Source organism: Mirounga angustirostris, unplaced genomic scaffold (genome assembly GCF_029215605.1).
Source record: "Mirounga angustirostris isolate CCGP_5_RB_7025 unplaced genomic scaffold, mMirAng1.0.hap1 SCAF_11, whole genome shotgun sequence".
In the NCBI taxonomy this organism is placed as follows: Eukaryota; Metazoa; Chordata; class Mammalia; order Carnivora; family Phocidae; genus Mirounga; species Mirounga angustirostris.
In genome coordinates this window covers 29,590,464-29,608,595 of record NW_026991719.1, presented here as the reverse complement: position 1 = coordinate 29,608,595, position 18,132 = coordinate 29,590,464, and the positions used below count along the sequence as shown (strand labels likewise).

The 18,132-nt window shown below is 36.6% G+C and overlaps 1 pseudogene; it reads right to left on the bottom strand.

Annotated features, from left to right (window-relative positions):
• Positions 1 to 2,072: 2,072 nt before the first annotated feature.
• Positions 2,073 to 17,846, bottom strand: LOC123840946 (cell division control protein 42 homolog; annotated as a pseudogene).
• Positions 17,847 to 18,132: the final 286 nt, after the last annotated feature.

Below are 18,132 nucleotides of genomic sequence, written 5' to 3'. Positions count from 1 at the left end.
CTAAATTTAATAGCCAAAACCTGGAAACATCCCACTCTTTGACTGTGGAATGGATAAACACATTGGATAAACACAGTGAAATTGGAATATATTTATTGATGAAAATGAATGAACTATAGATACACACCACTTGTTGAATCTTAGTAACATATTATTGAAAGAAAGAGACACAAAAACATACTTTTATTTTGTTACCATAGAAATAAAATATCGGTTAGTGGTGCATCACTGGTTGCAAAATGATAATGATAGTAAGGAAATTACTACCAAAGTAACAGGATAAGTTGAAGTTGTTCACATCAGGAAGGGATAAATGGTGACTTTCTGGATGATTGGTGATACTGTTTTTGACCTGAATGGTGGTTTCATGATTGTTTAATAACTATTTGTTAAACTATCTTATATGTGTGCTGTATTTTCAAATAATATATGCTAAAATAAAACTATTTCAAAATGAAGAAATATTTCAAGTGAAGAAATTATAGACCCCACCCACACTCCTGGAAAAAAACAAAGCTTTACTTGAGAGAGAGAGAGAGATTGATAGAATGAGTCAGAGGAGGGGCACAGGGAGAAGCAGAGTCCCTGTGGAGCAGGGAGCCCAATGTGGGGCTCCATCCCAGGACCCTGGGATCATGACCTGAGCCAAAGGCAGGTGCTTAACTGACTGAGCCACCCAGTCACCCAGAAAATTTTACTTTTAAACTGCTATCCACTTGTTAAAATCTCAGTACTGGTAGACTTACATAATTCTCATTTTAGAGGAACAGAAGAGGATAACCAAGAACACAGAATCTTAACTGATATTCCTACTATTTGGTTTGCTTTAATATTACTGACAATATGTGTATATCATAATAAAATATTTTTAAGAACCCATTTAACTTAAAACACTCAGGAAAACCAATTAGGAGCAAAACACCCCAGTGCTTACTGATGTTGGAATTTCTGTATGGTTCTTTTACATATTCATTTCAGATAAAATGATGAAAGAACTTAGGATATATTTGTGAACATTTTTCTTCTTAATATTGAATTTGAAACTCATGATTGTATGGTAATATCATCATTGGATCTTTCACCTTAACGCACAGTCTGTTGCAGGTGTGGACTTTATATAATCATTACTAGAAATTTTATTTCTTTAAGTGTGCATGTGTCTGTGTATTGTATTGAAGATAGTTTAAATTTTATTTTTTAATATTTATTTATTTGACAGGGAAAATGCTTTTTAATTATGTACTCAATTCATTTGGTGTATTTCAAAAGGTGCAGTACCTTTTTTCATTTATCAGTGAAAGAAGTTAGAAATTAATTTAAAAAAATCAGCAAATGGCAAACAAATTTCTTTGAAAGTCACAGTCACATATATAGTGCATCGTGGAAAAGAGGAGGGGCAAGACAGTTTCCACCCACTCTCATGAGTTTCATCAAATACTGGACCTAATCAAGGGTGGAGAGAAAAGGCAACTTTCAAAAAAGAGTATGTTATTAAATGAGGCATTTACTATACTCCTTCCTAAGAGCACCAGGTGGGGAACAAGTTTTCTAAACTAGATCTAGAAGTGGAATGTGGAATCAATCCATCCTCCTCCCCTTAAGGGTTGTCCAGTGGTAAATGAATTTTAAAAACATGACTAAATAAAAACAAAACCCACATACACTCCCTGCACCCTGCCCCCCCAGCAAAAAAAAGGGGGGAATAAATAAACCTAAATGTCCCAGATCACTTTCCAGAGTGGATGGAGCCCAGGGGAGCTTCAACAACCCAAATTAGTCTGTTACAGAGTCATCACAAGCAAGCCTTGCTTTTAAACAAAAAAAAAAAAAAAATTTTTTTTTTGAAATGACAAAACAAAAACTACAACTAATCACTTTTCTGACAATACACAATTACTCAAATTAACTAGTACTGAGAGGGGGAAGGGGACCATACCTATGGGCCTTCTCACACGAATGCATGTGGGTAGGTGCAGGGTATTTGTCATTTTTGCGAAAATGAACTTTAATCTTTAATCGTTAGTTTGATTTAACATTGTTTTTAGTACATTGCTGATACTAGCTGTGCGGAAAGGGCTCTGGAGAGATGTTCACAGCAGCACACACCTGCGGCTCCTCTTCGGTTCGGGAGGCTCCAGGGCAGCCAGTACTGCTTCATCAAATACATGCTTTAGGCTTTTCCGTGGGAGTGCAGAATACTCCACATACTCGACTGCCTTCAGGTCACGGGCCAGCTTTTCAGCAGTCTCTGGAGTGATAGGCTTCTGTTTGTTCTTGGCAAGTTTCTCAATCGTACAGAGGTCATCTCGGAGATCAATTTGGGTCCCAACAAGCAAGAAGGGAGTCTTTGGACAGTGGTGAGTTATCTCAGGCACCCATCTTTCCTTCACATTTTCAAATGATGATGGAGAGACTATTGAAAAACAGACTGGAAATACATTTCTTTGTGGATAACTCAGCGGCCGTAATCTGTCATAATCTTCTTGCCCTGCAGTATCAAAAAGTCCAAGAGTATATGGCTCTCCACCAATCATAACTGTGACTGCATACTTGTCAAAAACAGTCGGTACATATGCAGATGGAAATTTGTTTGTTGTGTAGGATATCAGGAGACATGTTTTTACCAACGGCACCGTCACCCACAACAATGCACTTAATTGTCTGCGTTGCTGAAACAGTTTTGTATCCACTTTAAGTATTTCAAATTCGATGATGACCTCAGCTTCTCTGCCGGGGCATTGGCAGCACTGCCGAAGATAGTTTAAATTTTAAATTTACAATTTGAGTATTTCATAAAACCTTTAGTAAACTAAGTAAAGCTGAAATTTCAGTCCACACATTTGAGGATTTTAATGAAACAAATATTTGTTATTGAATAACAAACATGTACTTTGATCTATATTTGAATCTGGTCCTGAAGACTACATCTAGATTGCATATTTTTATTTCTATTTTCATATCAGTTGGAATATGATACACAGAAAAAGAATATATCAGATTAAAAAGAAACATTCACGTCTCTCAGTATTTATTTCTCCACTCAAGAGCATACCCACTAACATAACATAATAAAATTAATTTAAAAAGCCAAAAAAAAAAAAAAAAAGGATACTCACAGAGATCTTTCCTGGGGGAAAATTGAACTATAGCTTCTATTTCTTTCTATGCTATGCATTCTTCTCTAGGCTGTGTTAATGTCAGTTCAGAGATAATGAGGAGCCATAAACAATGATTCTAAAGGATAGAGATCACTGGGGCAAGATTTATATTTGAGTAAAGATTGACCAAAAAATGTAGGTAGGACAAAGTCTGTTGGAATCATGCTTGTCAGAAACTTGATACAGGAAGGGGGTTTTAAGGCTTAAAGAAGCCAAAAATAGAGCTGAAAACTTCACTCTCTCAAATTCCTTCAATCTAGTCAGAGTGGCACAGGGAGTTGAATATCTTGACCAGACTGTTGATCTGTATCTTTTCCATTGTTACATATGTTGAAATGGTTGTGAATTTAGTGCAATATCACATCATATTTATATATTATGGCTTCTTGTCCTTCATCATATGTTGTTTTGGGTGAACGAATGCTGGTGCTGAATGATGAGGTATGGAGGGTGGTTAAATTCTATGGATAGGAATAGTTGGAAGAAATTTTTGAAAACTGTGTAATGTAGCTGACTACTTTTATAAACTTGAGCAATCTGATAAATTGGTTTCCAGGGTTTGAAAATTTGGATGGTGTAAATATTTTCTGAGTCTGGACTTTCTCCTTGTGACTGGGGTGTATTGGGACAAAGTTTGTGTTGATACTTTGTGTATTAAAATATGTCTTACAGAAATCAATAGATGTCCTACAGCTCCTCCAGTTTCTGATTGGTTTGGAGTGATAGTGTAGGTTTTGATGCTGCACAAAAGAGTAAGAATGAAAGCCATAAATCATAGGAAATTGTGGATTTGGGATAGAGACAAGTAGCAATTTTTTATGCATGAATTTCAGAGGGATAGTATGATATAGAGTCATACTGTCTTCAACAGTAAGGTTTATGTAGTTTGGTCATTAGTATGACAAAATGCAAGGAGGTACATTGATGGACCTGGATACCATGGGATTGGTAAACGTGTTTTTTAGAATTAGGTTATGAAGTTCCTCTGGACTGCAGCATGGAAAGGGGGGCATTGTTTGAGAGATGGCATCTCCTTCAGTGATATATGTTTGGCTGTTTTGGCCCTAGACTTTAAAGACTACCCTTAGGGTAACTCTACTTTTCTGGTTAGACACTGTTATGTAAAGGCACTGCTTCATGTAACTGTTTAATTAACTTGGTGAGTTCTAATTACTGGGTTAATGGAAACTAATATGGATTTTGGTATCTGGAAGTGGGGTGCTAATGTAACACTTACCTAACATTGTTTATATAGCTTTGCAGTTGAGCAGTGAGCAGAGGATGGAAAATTTTGAGAAGCATGATAGAAAATGCCTACATTGTCTTGAACAGATTGTTAGTAGAAATATAGATGTTAACGCCTTTTCTATTGAGAAATTTGAAGGACGTGAGGAGTTTGGTAGAGAAAACATATTAGAGACTATTTAATCAAAACCAGACCGATGATAGAAATATGGATGTTAAAAGTTCTGCTGTTGAAGGTGTAGAAGAGAATGAAGAACATGTTATTGGAAAATGGAGGAAAGGGAATCTTTATTATATAGTGATGGAAAATTTAGCAGAATTGTGCCCTTTAGTTATGAGGAAAGCAGAAGTTTACGTGCTGAATTTGGCTATTTAGCTGAGATTTCCTAGTAAAGTTTTGAAGGCAACGTCTAGTATCTCCTTGTTGTTTATAGTAAAATGTAAGAGGAAAAAGATAAATTGAGGGAAGAACTGTTAAGCAAAAAGGAACCAAGACTTTATGATTTGGGAAATTCTTCACTTGTCCTGATTGCAAAAGATGCTAAAATTAAGAATCACTGTTATAAAAGAGTGCTCTAGTGAAAAAACAGTGTGTGGCTGGAAAGTTTTTGCTAATACCTTTGAAAGACCAAAATGACAGAGTATTGAGTTGTGTTTTAAGATATTAAAAAGTTTGTGACACATACAATCCCTCAGCCATCTTAGTAGAAGCCAAAAATAGAGATGGAAATATTGAAGAAAAATCTATGGAGGAGTCTCTTGTCAAAAGGAATGAATTCTTGTGATATATGTGGGTAACCCATAAGGTTCTTGAGAATTTCATACTAGCAGAAACAGTGCCAGCTAGGATTAAAAGTGTGACAGAGCCAAAATAAAAGATGGTTATTGTACTCACAAAATACTACAGATGGTAAACAGACTGATAAAAATTACCCAGCTGCAAACACGAGTTACCCTTTATGAAAAAGGAAGAATGACTCAGAGAGGAGCCTTAAGGTCAGATTGCAGACCCAAAAATCACAGAGGATTATTCCCAGGCCTTGAAACTAAATGGAATTTGCCCTGCTAGATTTTCAATTTGCTGAGATGGGTGACTCCTTTAATACTTTCCATTTTCTTCCTTTTTTAATGCATATGTCTATAGTTATTATTCTATACCTTCCCACAAGGGTATTTTGTGAGCAGATAACTTGATTTTTAAGTTCACAGGATTACATATGGAGAATTGTGCCTCAAGAAAGATTATATCCAGAGCCTTACCCATACCTGATTTAAATGGGTCAGATTATTAGATTTGAGACTTTGGAGGTGACAAGATTTAGATGAGATTTTGGACTTTGCATTGATCCTGCAATTTATTGATATTTGGGAGCACGTTGGGATAAAGCAAAGATATTTTGCATGCAGGGCAGACATGGATCTTTAAGGGCCAGAAAACACTGTGGTAGGCAGAACAATGGCCTCCTAAAGATACCTACATCCTAATTACATTACATGGCAACAAATAATTAAATTTGCAGATGGAGTTAAGGTTGCTAAGCAGCTGACCTTAAAATAGGGATATATCCTGGCTTATATCTATGGGCCCAATATAATCACAGAATCCTTAAATGTGGAGAAGGGAGGCAGAAGTCTGTGTCAGATGTACATGATATGAGAATCACTTGATTGGCCATTGCTAGCTTTGAAAATGGAAGAGGGCATGGGCCAAGCAATAATAGGAGACTCTAGAATCTGAAAAAGAAAAGAACATTGATTTTTTACCTAGAGCTTCCTGAAAGGAATGTAGCTCTGCAGCATTCTGATTTAAGCCCAGTGAGAAACATTTAAGACTTGTGACCTCCAGAACTGAAAGGCAATAAATTTCTGTTGTTTTAAGCCATGAAGTTCGTGGTGATTAGTTAGAACATACGGTGGTGAAATACTGAATATTTTCCTTCTAAAATCAGCAACAAAACAAGGTTGCAGTCCACCCTGGCTGCTTGCATTAACATTGCAGGGAAATTAGGTAAGAAAAAAAAGGCATCCAGATTAGGAAAGAATAAATGAAACTATTTCTAGTTGCAGGTCACTTGATCGTGTACATACAAAATTCTGAGGAATCCACTCAAAAACTTTTGTAACTAATACACTGGTTCAGTAAGTTTGAAGGATAGAAGAGCAATATATAAGCACTAATTGTATTTCTAAACACTAACAATGAACAGTAAAAAGTGAAACTAAGAAAATAATTCCGTTTAAAATAGCATTAGAAAGAATAAAATACTTAGGAGTAAGTTTAATAAAGAAAGTGAAAATTTGTCTTCTAAAAACTACAAAAAATTTTGAAAGATATAAGAAGACCCAAATAAATGGGAAGACATCCTATGTTAATCCATCAGATGACTTAATATTGTTAAAATGGCAGTACTCATTCAAATGGATCTGTTGAGTGATGCCCGGGTGGCTCAGGTCATGATCCCAGGGTCCTGGGATCGAGCCCCACATGGGGCTCCCTGCTCCTCAGGGAGCCTGCTTCTCCCTCTCCCTCTGCCTGCCACTCTCTCTCACTCTCTCTCTCTCTGTCAAATAAATAAATAAAATCTTTAAAAAAAATTGATCCATCGATTGACCATGATCCCTATTTAAATACCAAAAGGCTTCTTTGCAGAGATTGACAAACTTATCATAAAATTCATAAGAAAATTCAAGGGACTAACAGTAGCCAAGGAAGATTAAAGTTGGAAGGCTCACACTTTCATATTTCAAACTTAAATACAAAGCTACCATAATCAAGACAGTGTGGTACTATCACAAAGATGGACCTATAGATCAAAGGAATTGAATTAAGATTGCAGAATGGACACTCGTATTTATAGTCAATTGATTTTCAACAAGAGTGCCAAGGCAATTCAGTGGAACAGAGTAGTCTTTTCCAAAAATATTGCTGCAATAATTGCATATATGCATGTGAAAGAATGAAGTTGGACTACTCCCTCATAACATACACGAAAATTAACTCAAAATGGGTTACAGATCTATATGCAAGAGTTAAAGCTATAGAAATCTTAGAAGAAATCAGAGAAATAAATCTTCTTGATCTTAGGTTAGGTAAAGCCTTCTCATGTGTGACACCAAAGACACAAAGAAATGGATAAAAGAAAGAAATGGATAAATTGGATTTTATGAAACTTAGACTTCTGTGGTTCAAAAGATATCATCAATAAAATGAAAAGACAACTCACAGAATGGGAAAAATACCTGCAAATCATATATCTGATAATAAACTTACATCTAGAATATATAAAGAACTGTTACAACCCAATAATGAAAAAAGACAACAATAATAATAAAAAAAGACAAACAACCCACTTTAAAAAGTGAGCTAAAGCCTCAAATAGACATTTCTACAGAGAAGATACACAAATGTCCTACTAGCGCATGAAAAGATGCTGAATATCATTAGCCATCAGGGAAATGCAAATCAAATACACAGTGAAATACCACTTCATATCTAACTAGGACAGACATAATCTAAAAGACAGATAAGAAGTGTTGGCATGGATATGGAAGAATTGGAACTTTCACATGCTGCTGTTAGGAAAGTAAAATGGTACAAACACTGGAAAACAAGCTGACAATACCTTAAAAGGTTAAACGTGGAGTTAGTATATAACCCAGCAATTCCATTTCTAGAGATTTGGAAACATGTTCACAAAAAGACCTTGTACACACATGTTCATATCAGCAATACTTACAATAGCCAAAAGGCTATAAACAACCCAAATGTATATCAACTGATGAATGGATAAACAAATTTTAATATATCCACAAAACAGAATCTTATTTGGTGATAAAAACAATGAAATACTGATACATACTACAAGGATGAACCTTGAAAATATGCTAAATGAAACAAAACAGTCACAAAAGACTATTTATTGTATGATTCTGTTTATATGAAATGTCCAGAATAGATAAATCTATAGGGACAGAAAGTGGATTACTGGTTTTCTAGGGCTAGGGGAGTTAGAGGAGAATGAAGAGTCACTGCTAATAGGTGGTATGGGGTTTCTTTTTGAAATAGTATAAAATTGATGTGATGGTTACACAGCTCGGTGAATATACTAAAAATACAGAATTGTACTCTTTCGATAGGTGAATTATGCAGTATGTGAATTATATCTCAATAAAGCTGTTACATTTCTTAAAAATTGCCTGTTTATCTATATATACTTATTGTGCTTGCTTGCCTTAAGGAGGTAGGATGGACCCCCACCCATTCAAAACTGGTTTGGTTATTAAGACTGATGATGTCACCTAGACTCCAAAGAATTTGAAAAAGTTTATTACTTGCATATTGAGGTCTTCTGGAAAGGGAGGGTGAGTGAGCCTGTTTTATTTTTTGTTATTGTTGTTTGTTTTATTTTGTTTTTGTGATTAGAGGGTGGTACCAGGGTGAGGATTCCTGAGGTCTGCATTTTTTGAACTTTCTGCAGGTGCTCAGGAAGGGAGTAGATGGACTTTTTAAAAAAAAATCAGCGCAGGGCACCTGGGTGGCTCAGTTGGTTAAGTGACTGCCTTTGGCTCAGGTCATGATCCTGGAGTCCCGGGATCGAGTCCCGCATCGGGCTCCCTGCTGGGCAGGGAGTCTGCTTCTCCCTCTGACCCTCCCCCCTCTCATGCTCACTCTCTCTCTCATTCTCTCTCTCTCAAATAAATAAATAAAATCTTTAAAAAAAAAAGAATATTAAAAAAATCGTGCAAATGTGCAACAAAAGTTGAAAAGGGAAGCGTGGGGCCTGAAAACTATCAGCATTAAATTATAAATGGAATCTACTACATACACCAAAATCTTATTGATGAAATTATGAGGCATTATAATTGGTTTTGGGATTTGGTAAGTTTAGCCCCCTCCTCCACATTATAATATTCTTTCAGAATTTTCTTATTATTCTGAATTCCTCATTTTTCCATACGTACTTTCACAGAAACCTGTTTACTTTCATAAAAATATTTTTATTTTAATTGGGTAGAATTTGTAACTTAACTTAGGGAGTACTGATGACTGTATTAGGCTCAATATTTCTGTCCAAGAACATGATTGCTATTTCAATTTGTCACAGTCTAAACTTTATGTCCTTCAAGAGTGCTTTAAAGATTTTTTTCATATACATTTAACACATTCCATGTTAATTCCAAAGAATTTTATTATTACTCTTTGTCTCAAATTATATATATATATTTTTTAAATTTTATTAAATTTAAGAGTTTTCTTTTTTTTAAATTTTTTTATTTGATTATGTTAGTCACCATACAATACATCATTTAGTTTTTGATGTAGTGATCCACAATTCATTGTTTTTGTATTATCACCCAGTCCTCCATGCAGTACGTGCCCTCCTTAATACCCATCACCAGGCTAACCCATCCCCCCACCCCCTCCCCTCTAAAACCCTCAGATTGTTTCTCACAGTCCATAGTCTCTCATGGTTCATCTCTCCCTCCGATTCCACCCCCCTTCATTTTTCCCCTCCTTCTCCTAAGGTCAGGAATAAGATAAGAATGTTTCTTTTTTTTTAATTTTATTTTATTATGTTATGTTAGTCACCATACAATACATCATTAGTTTTTGAGGTGGTGATCCACGAATCATTGTTTTCGTATAACACCCAGTGCTCCATGCACTACATGCCCTCCTTAATACCCATGACCGGGCTAACCCATCCCCCATCCCCTCCCCTCTAAAACCCTCAGTTTGTTTCTCAGAGTCCATAGTCTCTCATGGTCCATCTGTCCCTCTGATTTCCCCCCCTTCATTTTTCCCTTCCTTCTCCTAATGTCCTCCATGCTATTCCTTATGTTCCACAAATGAGTGAAATCATATGATAATTGACTTTCTCTGCTTGACTTAGTTCACTTAGCATAATCTCCTCCAGTCCCATCCATGTTGATGTAAAAATTGGGTATTCATCCTTGCTGATGGCTGAGTGATATTCCATTGTACATATGGACCACATCTTCTTTATCCATTCATCTGTTGAAGGGCATCTCGGCTCTTTCCACAGTTTGGCTATTGCGGATATTGCTGCTATGCACATTGGGGTGCATATGGCCCTTCTTTTCACTACATCGGTGTCTTAGGGGTAAATACCCAGGAGTGCAATTGCTGGGTCATAGGGTAGCTCTATTTTTAATTGTTTGAGGCACCTCCACACTGTTTTCCAAAGTGGCTGTACCAACTTGCATTCCCACCAACAGTGTAAGAGGGTTCCCCTTTCTCTACAACCTCTCCAGCATTTGTTGTTTCTTTCCCTGTCCATTTTTGCCATTCTAACTGGTGTAAGGTGGTATCTCAATGTGGTTTTCTTTTTTTGTTGTTGTTGTTGTTTTAAATTTTTTATTCTTTTTTATTCTTATGTTAATCCCCATACATTACATCATTAGTTTTAGATGAAGGGTTCCATGATTCATCGTTTGTGCATAACACCCAGTGCTCCATGCAGAACGTGCCCTCCTCAATACCCACCACCAGGCCAACCCATCCTCCCACCCCCCTCCCCTCTAGAACCCTCAGTTTGTTTTTCAGAGTCCATCGTCTCTCATGGTTCGTCTACCCCTCTGATTTCCCCCACTTCATTCTTCCCCACCCGCTACCTTCTTCTTCTTCTTTTTTTTTTTTCTTAACATATATTGCATTATTTGTTTCAGAGGTACAGATCTGAGATTCAACAGTCTTGCACAATTCACAGCGCTTACCAGAGCACATACCCTCCCCAGTGTCTATCATCCAGTCACCCCATCCCTCCCACCCCAACCCCCACTCCAGCAACCCTCAGTTTGTTACCTACAATTAAGAATTCCTCATATCAGTGAGATCATATGATACATGTCTTTCTCTGTTTGAGTTATTTCACTCAACATAATACCCTCCAGTTCCATCCACATCGTTGCAAATGGCAAGATCTCATTCCTTTTGATGGCTGCATAATATTCCATTGTATATATATATACCACCTCTTCTTTTTCCACTCATCTGTCGATGGACATCTTGGCTCTTTCCACAGTTTGGCTATTGTGGACATTGCTGCTATAAACATCAGGGTGCACGTACCCCTTTGAATCCCTACTTTTGTATCTTTGGGGTAAATACCCAGTAGTGCACTTGCTGGATCATATGGTAGCTCTATTTTCAACTTTTTGAGGAACCTCCATACAGTTTTCCAGAGTGGCTGCACCAGCTTGCATTCCCACCAACAGTGTAGGAGGGTTCCCCTTTCTCCACATCCCCGTCAACATCTGTCGTTTCCTGACTTGTTAATTTTAGCCATTCTGACTGGTGTGAGGTGGTATCTCATTGAGATTTGGATTTGGATTTCCCTGATGCCGAGCGATATTGAGCACTTTTTCATGTGTCTGTTGGCCATTTGGATGTCTTCTTTGGAAAAATGTCTGTTCATGTCTTCTGCCCATTTCTTGATTGGATTCTTTGTTCTTTGGGTGTTGAGTTTGATGAGTTCTTTATAGATTTTGGATACTAGCCCTTTATCTGATATGTCATTTGCAAATATCTTCTCCCATTCTGTCGGTTGTCTTTTGGTTTTGTTGATGGTTTCCTTTGCTTTGCAAAAGCTTTTTATCTTGATGAAGTCCCAATAGTTCATTTTTGCCCTTGCTTCCCTTGCCTTCGGCGATGTTTCTAGGAAGAAGTTCCTGCGGCTGAGGTCGAAGAGGTTGCTGCCTGTGTTCTCCTTTAGGATTTTGATGGACTCCTGTCTCACATTGAGGTCTTTCAACCATTTGGAGTCTATTTTTGTGTGTGGTGTAAGGAAATGGTCCAGTTTCATTCTTCTGCATGTGGCTATCCAATTTTCCCAACACCATTTGTTGAAGAGACTGTCTTTGTTCCATTGGACATTCTTTCCTGCTTTGTCGAAGATTAGTTGACCATAGAGTTGAGGGTCCATTTCTGGGCTCTCTATTCTGTTCCATTGATCTATGTGTCTGCTTTTGTGCCCCTACCATACTGTCTTGATGATGACAGCTTTGTAATAGAGCTGGAAGTCCGGAATTGTGATGCCGCCGGCTTTGCTTTTCTTTTTCAATATTCCTCTGGCTATGCGGGGTCTTTTCTGGTTCCATACAAATTTTAGGATTATTTGTTCCATTTCTTTGAAAAAAGTGGATGGTATTTTGATGGGGATTGCATTGAATGTGTAGATTGCTCTAGGTAGCATTGACATCTTCACAATATTTGTTCTTCCAATCCATGAGCATGGAACATTTTTCCATTTCTTTGTGTCTTCCTCAATTTCTTTCATGAGTATTTTATAGTTTTCTGAGTACAGATCCTTTGTCTCTTTGGTTAGATTTATTCCTAGGTATCTTATGGTTTTGGGTGCAATTGTAAATGGGATCGACTCCTTAATTTCTCTTTCTTCTGTCTTGTTGTTGGTGTATAGGAATGCCACTGACTTCTGTGCATTGATTTTATATCCTGCCACTTTACTGAATTCCTGTATGAGTTCTAGCAGTTTTGGGGTGGAGTCTTTTGGGTTTTCCACATAAAGTATCATATCATCTACAAAGAGTGAGAGTTTGACTTCTTCTTTGCCAATTTGGATGCCTTTGATTTCTTTTTGTTGTCTGATTGCTGTGGCTAGGACTTCCAATACTATGTTGAATAGCAGTGGTGATAGTGGACATCCCTGCCGCTTTCCTGACCTTAGGGGGAAAGCTCTCAGTTTTTCCCCATTGAGAATGATATTCGCTGTAGGTTTTTCATAGATGGCTTTTATGATATTGAGGTATGTACCCTCTATCCCTATACTCTGAAGAGTTTTGATCAAGAAAGGATGCTGTAATTTGTCAAAAGCTTTTTCTGTAATGTGGTTTTGATTTGGATTTCCCTGATGGCTAATGATGATGAATACTTTTTCATGTGTCTGTTAGCCATTTGTATGTCTTCTTTGGAGAAGTGTCTGTTCATGTCTTCTGCCCACTTTTTGACTTGATTATTTGTTTTTTGGATGTTGAGTTTGAGAAGTTCTTTTTTTTTTTTTTAAAGATTTTATTTATTTATTTGAGAGAGAGAGCACATGAGAGGGGGGAGGGTCGGGAGGGTCAGAGGAAGAAGCAGACTCCCTGCTGAGCAGGGAGCCTGATGCAGGACTTGATCCAGAGACTCCAGGATCATGACCTGAGCGGAAGGCAGTCGCCTAACCAACTGAGCCACCCAGGCGCCCCTAGTTTGAGAAGTTCTTTATAGATCTTGGATACCAGCCCTTTATCTGTAGTGTCATTTGCAAATATCTTCTCCCATTCTGTGGGTTGCCTCTTTGTTTTGTTGACTGTTTCCTTTGCTGTGCAGAAGCTTTTTATCTTGATGAAGTCCCAAAAGTTCATTGTTGCTTTTGTTTCACCAGCCTTTGGATATGTATCTTGAAAGAAGTTGCTGTGGGCGATGTCAAAGAGGTTACTGCCTATGTTCTCCTCTAGGATTTTGATGGATTCCTGTCTCACATTGAGGTCTTTCATCCATTTTGAGTTTATCTTTGTGTAGGGTGTGTAGGGTGTTTCATTTGTTTCAAGATATTTTTTTATTTCTCTTTTGTTTGTTTCTTTGACCCATTGATTTTTCAGGAATATGTTATTTAATTTCCACATATTTGTGACTTTTTTCAGCTTTCCTCTTGTTGTTTTCTAGTTTCATACTGCAGTGGTCAGAAAAGATAGTTGGTATAATTTTAATCTTTTAAAATTTGTTAAGACTTGTTATGTGGCCTATCATCTGATTAATACTGGACAATGTTCTATGCATGCTTGAGAAGAATATGTAGTCTGCTACTATTGGATGGGATGTCCTACATATTTTTTTAAATAAATGTTTATATTAAATCTTATTAGCATTAACATATACTTTAATTCACATAAATAAATATTTTAATGACTTACTTTACAAGTGTACTACACTCTTTGATTTAGTATATACAGAAGCTTTTACAAAGAGGAGAGAGAAATCTTCAAACTTGTCATGTTATATATATGTTATGTACAGCTTTTTGTAAGTCATAAAGTTTTTTTAAAGAGGAAGAAGGAACATTTTCTAAAGATTGGATTGTAATCTCTATAAATGGAATGAAGGTCACATTTTGCCATATATTTTTTAGTCAGGTTGCACCTCCAAACTTCCAACAAACAGTATAACTTTATCAAGACTTGTATCTTTGTAAAACAGACATATGAATATTATTCCCTGGCAAGAATGGTTACTGAAAATATTTGAGTAGTTATGGGCATAGCTTCTAGTGTCTAGATTTGAATTTCAACACTGTCTCTTTGTAGTTTTATGATATTGGGCAAATTATTTTGTTGCTTCATTTTTAATTTTGGGAAGAAACAAAAACAATTTACATATATTATAGTTGTATTTGTGGAGATTAGATGAGATAATTTAAAAATTGCTTGGAACTCTGCATAGTTCAATAACTGTGAGCTATTGCTTTTATGTAGCTGTGCCTGGTCAACCAAGGCATCCAGGAACTATCAGCAGTGGCCCAAATGAGTAACATGAAGTAACTCTGCTATGCTACAGATGAAAGTGGGTCCATGATTCTGCTTCTCCGGCATAAAAGTATGGGTGTAAAATTATTCATTCAGGATACTTCATAGTTCCCTGAACTCTTCTCATTCAGGTATAACTTCAGCCCTCACCATGATACCATGTGTTTTCTTCTAGAATATCACATTATTTAGGTCCACGGAAAGAGTAGTTGCTGGCTTTATGCATGATGATCAGGTGGTGATCAGGAGATTCTAGAAATGTAAGATAAAGGCCTGTCTGTATCCTTGCTGTAGTAAGTCAGGAGGTTATTAAAAATACCAATATTAGATGGCTTAACATAATAAAAGTTTATTATTCATGGCAAGGTAGGATGTAGGCAGGATAATGATCCCCAAAATAGGGACTCAGGGATATTACTGAGAAATAGAATTATTCCATAGTGATATTACAATATGCTACACTTTTTATCCACAAATGTTAACATCCAGGATATTTCCTGTATACTTACTGGAAGAAATTTGGGCCACAGTTAATGTTGAACATATAAAAGATCTTTTCATTAATTAGTGGAAAGTTTTGGGGAATATTAAATCTACCCTGTTCCCATTTCTTCATTCAAGCTAAATATTGGCTGTACAAAAACTAAAAATCTCTTACTTCTTGTTCTCGCTATTTATGTTATCATTGACCTATGGAAAATAATAGAGAACTATGAGAAGGATGGACTGGTAAAGCAGGATTTAGTTTCACAACTGATGCTATGGGCAAAATCAAATTCTAAACTTAATAATGAATTGAGTGTATTTACAAATCACTCATGTGTAAGTCTTGTTCTATTCACTAAATAACTTGCCATTTTACTTTTGATACATTTGGCAATTTTCTTTTTCTTTTTTGGGGGTAAGTGTAACTTTATTTTTTACAGTGTTATATTAGTTTAAGGTGTACAGTATAGTGATTCAATAGTTCCATACATCACCTGGTGCTAACCATGGCAAGTGAATTCCTTAATCCCCTATTTAACCCAAACCGTACACCCCTCCCCTCTGGTAACCGTCAGTTTGTTCTTTATAGTTCACAGTCTGTTTCCTGATCTCTCTCTCTTTTTCCCTTTGATCATTTGTTTTATTTCTTAAATTCCATATATGAGTGAAATCATATGATATTTGTCTTTTTCTGACTGATTTATTTTGCTTAGTATTATACTCTCTTGCTTCATCCATGTTTTTGTAAATGGCAAGATTTTCATTCCTTTTTATAGCTGAGTAATATCTCATTGTATATATATATATATATACCACTTTTTTATCCATTCATCAATTGAATTGATGGATGCTTGGGCTGCTTCCATATCTTGCCTACTGTAAATATGCTGCTATAAAGATTGGGGTGCATGTATCCCTTTGAATTAGTGTTTTTATATTCTTTGGGTAAAGACCTAGTACTGTGATTACTGGATTGTAGGGTTGTTCTATTTTTAACTTATTGAGGAGCCTCCATATTGTATTCCACAGTGGCTGCACCAATTTGTATTACCACTAACAGTGCACTAGTGTTCCTTTTTTTACACATTCTCACCCACATCTCTTGTTTCTTGTGTTGTTGATTTTAGCCATTCTGAGAGGTGTGGGGTGATATCTCTTTGTAGTTTTGATCTGTATTTCCTTGATGGTAAGGATGATGAACATATTTTTGTGTGTCTGTTAGCCATCTGGATGTCTTCTTTGGAGAAATGTCTGTTCATGTCCTCTTCCCAGTTTTTAATTGGATTATTTGTTTTTTGAGTGTTGACTTGTTTAATTTTATATATTTTGGATACTAACTCTATCAGATAGGTCATTCCCAAATATCTTCTCCCATTCTATAGGTTGCCTTTTAGTTTTGTTGATTGTTTCCTTGACTTTGAAGAAGATTTTTTTTTTTTTTTTTTTTTAGTTTCAGTGCAGGATTTAGTGATTCAACACTTACATACAACACCCAGTGCTCATCACAGTGCACTTCTTAATCGCCATCACCTATTTAACCAATGTCCCTACCCAACTCCCCTCTGGTAGCCATCAGTTTATGCTCTCTAGTTTAGAGTCCGTTTCTTGGCTTGTCTCTCTCTTTCTTCTCTTTTTTCCCCTATTCTCATTTGTTTCTTAAATTCTGCAGATTTGTCTTTCTCTGACTGACTTATTTCACTTAGCATAATACTCTCTAGCTCCATACATGTCATTGCAAATGGAAAGATTTCATTCCTTTTAGTCACTGAGAAATATTCTGTTGTGTGTGTGTGTGTGTGTGTGTATATACATATATATATATATATATATATATATATATAAAATACCACATCATTTTCATGTGTTCATCAGTCGAGGGACATTTGGGCTCTTTCCATAATTTGGCTATTGCAGATAATGCTGCTATAAACATTGGGGTGTATGTATCCCTTAGAATTAGTATTTTTGTATTCTTTGGGTAAATACCTAGGAGTGCAATTGCTGAATCATAAGGTAGTTCTATTTTTAAATTTTTGAGGAACCTCCACATTGTTTTCCAGAGTGGCTGCTCCAGTTTGCATTCCTACCAACAGTGCAGGAGGGTTCCCCCTTCTCCACATCCTTGTTAACACCTGTTGTTTCTTGTGTTGTTGATTTTAGCTATTCTGACAGGTGTGAGGTCATTTCTCATTGTAGTGTTGATTTGTATGTACCTGATGGTAAGTAATGATGAGCATCTTTTCGTATGTCTGTTCGCCATCTGTATGTCTTTGGAAAAATGTGTATCCATGTCCTCTGCCCATTTTTAATTAGATTGTTTGCTTTTGGGGGGTTGAGCTTGATAAGTTTTTGATATACTTTGAATACTGACCCTTTATCAGATATGTCATTTGCAGATATCTTCTCCCATTCCATAGGGTGACTTTAAGTTTTGTTGATTGTTTCCTTCACTGTGCAGAAGCTTTTTATTTTGATGAAGTCCCAATAGTTTATTTTTGCTTTTGTCTCCCTTGCCTCTGGAGAACTATCTAATAAGTAATTGCTATGGACAGTATCAAAGAGGTTACTGCCTGTGTTCTCCTCTAGGATTTTTTTTTTTTTTTTTTTAAGAAGACTCCTAGGTTTGGACACCACACCAGCCAGCAGCTGAGGGGAGACACAGGCAGTGGGTGAGGACGGGGAGCATGTCTGAGGTGGCTGG